The following is a 6,158-nucleotide window of genomic DNA, read 5'->3' on the forward strand; positions in this document are numbered from 1 at the left end:
TACATGCCGCTGTGCGCTGCGGGCAACCGCTGCCCGCAGCGCACAGCCGCCCGGAGAGAGAGGAGAGGAGCGGCGCGCACTGCAGCGGTACGGGGTAAGGTGGAGGACGGAGGTGAAGGAGGGAGCCGCAGCAGCGCTTTGTTACTGGTGGAGGCGCTGCTGCTGCTGCTGCTCCTCTGCTTCACTATAGGCTGTGCAAAAAAATGGTGAACTGCTCAATCAGATAGTGATGTCACTCAGGTGCTAAAAGGGAGGGGTAATTTTGTGAAGGAAAAAACAATGGTTCCCTAATGCACACTGAGTGAATAATATTCCTACATAATAGTCAGATAATACGGAGATCTTGGTTGCGTATATCTGCAGATATAGGGTTAAGCCCCCAGGCCGATCGACAAGGCCTCTCCGTCACTGGGGGTCCCTAATATTAGGTATGGGTCCGGGGTGCAGGACCCCATAATGTCGGCACAGGTCGGCTACCCCAGGTCAGCACACAGGTGAGAGTTAATAGGGTTAATAAGAAGCACAGAAGTGCTATGTGAGTGGTGTGATTAAAATAATACAAAAATATATACAAAGTGATAGGGAAACTCATAAGTGTTAATAAAGTGTTAGGGTGTGCCGACCTGAAGCAGCCCAGCGATACCGACACAGGGGCCACCACACCCCACACCCACCCCATAAATAATTCCAAATATGTCTGGGTTGAATTCCCAGTGTAAGGCCACATGGTAATGGCTCCTACAGCATCTGAGAGCCAGCTTACCTGGGGATACCCCTGACTTCCCCCTATGGCAGTCTAGAGTCAGCAATCCCTCCTAATGCTGACCCGTTCATGCCTCTCAATACAATGCAAAAAAATGGTGAACTGCTCAATCGGATAGTGATGTCACTCAGGTGCTAAAAGGGAGGGGTAATTCTGTGAAGGAAAAAACAATGGTTCCCTAATGCACACTGAGTGACATCACTATCTGATTGAGCAGTTCACCATTTTTTTGCATTGTATTGAGAGGCATGAACGGGTCAGCATTAGGAGGGATTGCTGACTCTAGACTGCCATAGGGGGAAGTCAGGGGTATCCCCAGGTAAGCTGGCTCTCAGATGCTGTAGGAACCATTACCATGTGGCCTTACACTGGGAATTCAACCCAGACATATTTGGAATTATTTATGGGGTGGGTGTGGGGTGTGGTGGCCCCTGTGTCGGTATCGCTGGGCTGCTTCAGGTCGGCACACCCTAACACTTTATTAACACTTATGAGTTTCCCTATCACTTTGTATATATTTTTGTATTATTTTAATCACACCACTCACATAGCACTTCTGTGCTTCTTATTAACCCTATTAACTCTCACCTGTGTGCTGACCTGGGGTAGCCGACCTGTGCCGACATTATGGGGTCCTGCACCCCGGACCCATACCTAATATTAGGGACCCCCAGTGACGGAGAGGCCTTGTCGATCGGCCTGGGGGCTTAACCCTATATCTGCAGATATACGCAACCAAGATCTCCGTATTATCTGACTATTATGTAGGAATATTATTCACTCAGTGTGCATTAGGGAACCATTGTTTTTTCCTTCACAGAATTACCCCTCCCTTTTAGCACCTGAGTGACATCACTATCTGATTGAGCAGTTCACCATTTTTTTGCATTGTATTGAGAGGCATGAACGGGTCAGCATTAGGAGGGATTGCTGACTCTAGACTGCCATAGGGGGAAGTCAGGGGTATCCCCAGGTAAGCTGGCTCTCAGATGCTGTAGGAGCCATTACCATGTGGCCTTACACTGGGAATTCAACCCAGACATATTTGGAATTATTTATGGGGTGGGTGTGGGGTGTGGTGGCCCCTGTGTCGGTATCGCTGGGCTGCTTCAGGTCGGCACACCCTAACACTTTATTAACACTTATGAGTTTCCCTATCACTTTGTATATATTTTTGTATTATTTTAATCACACCACTCACATAGCACTTCTGTGCTTCTTATTAACCCTATTAACTCTCACCTGTGTGCTGACCTGGGGTAGCCGACCTGTGCCGACATTATGGGGTCCTGCACCCCGGACCCATACCTAATATTAGGGACCCCCAGTGACGGAGAGGCCTTGTCGATCGGCCTGGGGGCTTAACCCTATATCTGCAGATATACGCAACCAAGATCTCCGTATTATCTGACTATTATGTAGGAATATTATTCACTCAGTGTGCATTAGGGAACCATTGTTTTTTCCTTCACAGAATTACCCCTCCCTTTTAGCACCTGAGTGACATCACTATCTGATTGAGCAGTTCACCATTTTTTTGCATTGTATTGAGAGGCATGAACGGGTCAGCATTAGGAGGGATTGCTGACTCTAGACTGCCATAGGGGGAAGTCAGGGGTATCCCCAGGTAAGCTGGCTCTCAGATGCTGTAGGAGCCATTACCATGTGGCCTTACACTGGGAATTCAACCCAGACATATTTGGAATTATTTATGGGGTGGGTGTGGGGTGTGGTGGCCCCTGTGTCGGTATCGCTGGGCTGCTTCAGGTCGGCACACCCTAACACTTTATTAACACTTATGAGTTTCCCTATCACTTTGTATATATTTTTGTATTATTTTAATCACACCACTCACATAGCACTTCTGTGCTTCTTATTAACCCTATTAACTCTCACCTGTGTGCTGACCTGGGGTAGCCGACCTGTGCCGACATTATGGGGTCCTGCACCCCGGACCCATACCTAATATTAGGGACCCCCAGTGACGGAGAGGCCTTGTCGATCGGCCTGGGGGCTTAACCCTATATCTGCAGATATACGCAACCAAGATCTCCGTATTATCTGACTATTATGTAGGAATATTATTCACTCAGTGTGCATTAGGGAACCATTGTTTTTTCCTTCACAGAATTACCCCTCCCTTTTAGCACCTGAGTGACATCACTATCTGATTGAGCAGTTCACCATTTTTTTGCATTGTATTGAGAGGCATGAACGGGTCAGCATTAGGAGGGATTGCTGACTCTAGACTGCCATAGGGGGAAGTCAGGGGTATCCCCAGGTAAGCTGGCTCTCAGATGCTGTAGGAGCCATTACCATGTGGCCTTACACTGGGAATTCAACCCAGACATATTTGGAATTATTTATGGGGTGGGTGTGGGGTGTGGTGGCCCCTGTGTCGGTATCGCTGGGCTGCTTCAGGTCGGCACACCCTAACACTTTATTAACACTTATGAGTTTCCCTATCACTTTGTATATATTTTTGTATTATTTTAATCACACCACTCACATAGCACTTCTGTGCTTCTTATTAACCCTATTAACTCTCACCTGTGTGCTGACCTGGGGTAGCCGACCTGTGCCGACATTATGGGGTCCTGCACCCCGGACCCATACCTAATATTAGGGACCCCCAGTGACGGAGAGGCCTTGTCGATCGGCCTGGGGGCTTAACCCTATATCTGCAGATATACGCAACCAAGATCTCCGTATTATCTGACTATTATGTAGGAATATTATTCACTCAGTGTGCATTAGGGAACCATTGTTTTTTCCTTCACAGAATTACCCCTCCCTTTTAGCACCTGAGTGACATCACTATCTGATTGAGCAGTTCACCATTTTTTTGCATTGTATTGAGAGGCATGAATGGGTCAGCATTAGGAGGGATTGCTGACTCTAGACTGCCATAGGGGGAAGTCAGGGGTATCCCCAGGTAAGCTGGCTCTCAGATGCTGTAGGAGCCATTACCATGTGGCCTTACACTGGGAATTCAACCCAGACATATTTGGAATTATTTATGGGGTGGGTGTGGGGTGTGGTGGCCCCTGTGTCGGTATCGCTGGGCTGCTTCAGGTCGGCACACCCTAACACTTTATTAACACTTATGAGTTTCCCTATCACTTTGTATATATTTTTGTATTATTTTAATCACACCACTCACATAGCACTTCTGTGCTTCTTATTAACCCTATTAACTCTCACCTGTGTGCTGACCTGGGGTAGCCGACCTGTGCCGACATTATGGGGTCCTGCACCCCGGACCCATACCTAATATTAGGGACCCCCAGTGACGGAGAGGCCTTGTCGATCGGCCTGGGGGCTTAACCCTATATCTGCAGATATACGCAACCAAGATCTCCGTATTATCTGACTATTATGTAGGAATATTATTCACTCAGTGTGCATTAGGGAACCATTGTTTTTTCCTTCACAGAATTACCCCTCCCTTTTAGCACCTGAGTGACATCACTATCTGATTGAGCAGTTCACCATTTTTTTGCATTGTATTGAGAGGCATGAACGGGTCAGCATTAGGAGGGATTGCTGACTCTAGACTGCCATAGGGGGAAGTCAGGGGTATCCCCAGGTAAGCTGGCTCTCAGATGCTGTAGGAGCCATTACCATGTGGCCTTACACTGGGAATTCAACCCAGACATATTTGGAATTATTTATGGGGTGGGTGTGGGGTGTGGTGGCCCCTGTGTCGGTATCGCTGGGCTGCTTCAGGTCGGCACACCCTAACACTTTATTAACACTTATGAGTTTCCCTATCACTTTGTATATATTTTTGTATTATTTTAATCACACCACTCACATAGCACTTCTGTGCTTCTTATTAACCCTATTAACTCTCACCTGTGTGCTGACCTGGGGTAGCCGACCTGTGCCGACATTATGGGGTCCTGCACCCCGGACCCATACCTAATATTAGGGACCCCCAGTGACGGAGAGGCCTTGTCGATCGGCCTGGGGGCTTAACCCTATATCTGCAGATATACGCAACCAAGATCTCCGTATTATCTGACTATTATGTAGGAATATTATTCACTCAGTGTGCATTAGGGAACCATTGTTTTTTCCTTCACAGAATTACCCCTCCCTTTTAGCACCTGAGTGACATCACTATCTGATTGAGCAGTTCACCATTTTTTTGCATTGTATTGAGAGGCATGAACGGGTCAGCATTAGGAGGGATTGCTGACTCTAGACTGCCATAGGGGGAAGTCAGGGGTATCCCCAGGTAAGCTGGCTCTCAGATGCTGTAGGAGCCATTACCATGTGGCCTTACACTGGGAATTCAACCCAGACATATTTGGAATTATTTATGGGGTGGGTGTGGGGTGTGGTGGCCCCTGTGTCGGTATCGCTGGGCTGCTTCAGGTCGGCACACCCTAACACTTTATTAACACTTATGAGTTTCCCTATCACTTTGTATATATTTTTGTATTATTTTAATCACACCACTCACATAGCACTTCTGTGCTTCTTATTAACCCTATTAACTCTCACCTGTGTGCTGACCTGGGGTAGCCGACCTGTGCCGACATTATGGGGTCCTGCACCCCGGACCCATACCTAATATTAGGGACCCCCAGTGACGGAGAGGCCTTGTCGATCGGCCTGGGGGCTTAACCCTATATCTGCAGATATACGCAACCAAGATCTCCGTATTATCTGACTATTATGTAGGAATATTATTCACTCAGTGTGCATTAGGGAACCATTGTTTTTTCCTTCACAGAATTACCCCTCCCTTTTAGCACCTGAGTGACATCACTATCTGATTGAGCAGTTCACCATTTTTTTGCATTGTATTGAGAGGCATGAACGGGTCAGCATTAGGAGGGATTGCTGACTCTAGACTGCCATAGGGGGAAGTCAGGGGTATCCCCAGGTAAGCTGGCTCTCAGATGCTGTAGGAGCCATTACCATGTGGCCTTACACTGGGAATTCAACCCAGACATATTTGGAATTATTTATGGGGTGGGTGTGGGGTGTGGTGGCCCCTGTGTCGGTATCGCTGGGCTGCTTCAGGTCGGCACACCCTAACACTTTATTAACACTTATGAGTTTCCCTATCACTTTGTATATATTTTTGTATTATTTTAATCACACCACTCACATAGCACTTCTGTGCTTCTTATTAACCCTATTAACTCTCACCTGTGTGCTGACCTGGGGTAGCCGACCTGTGCCGACATTATGGGGTCCTGCACCCCGGACCCATACCTAATATTAGGGACCCCCAGTGACGGAGAGGCCTTGTCGATCGGCCTGGGGGCTTAACCCTATATCTGCAGATATACGCAACCAAGATCTCCGTATTATCTGACTATTATGTAGGAATATTATTCACTCAGTGTGCATTAGGGAACCATTGTTTTTTCCTTCA

Source organism: Pseudophryne corroboree, chromosome 5 (assembly GCF_028390025.1).
Source record: "Pseudophryne corroboree isolate aPseCor3 chromosome 5, aPseCor3.hap2, whole genome shotgun sequence".
In the NCBI taxonomy this organism is placed as follows: domain Eukaryota; kingdom Metazoa; phylum Chordata; class Amphibia; order Anura; family Myobatrachidae; genus Pseudophryne; species Pseudophryne corroboree.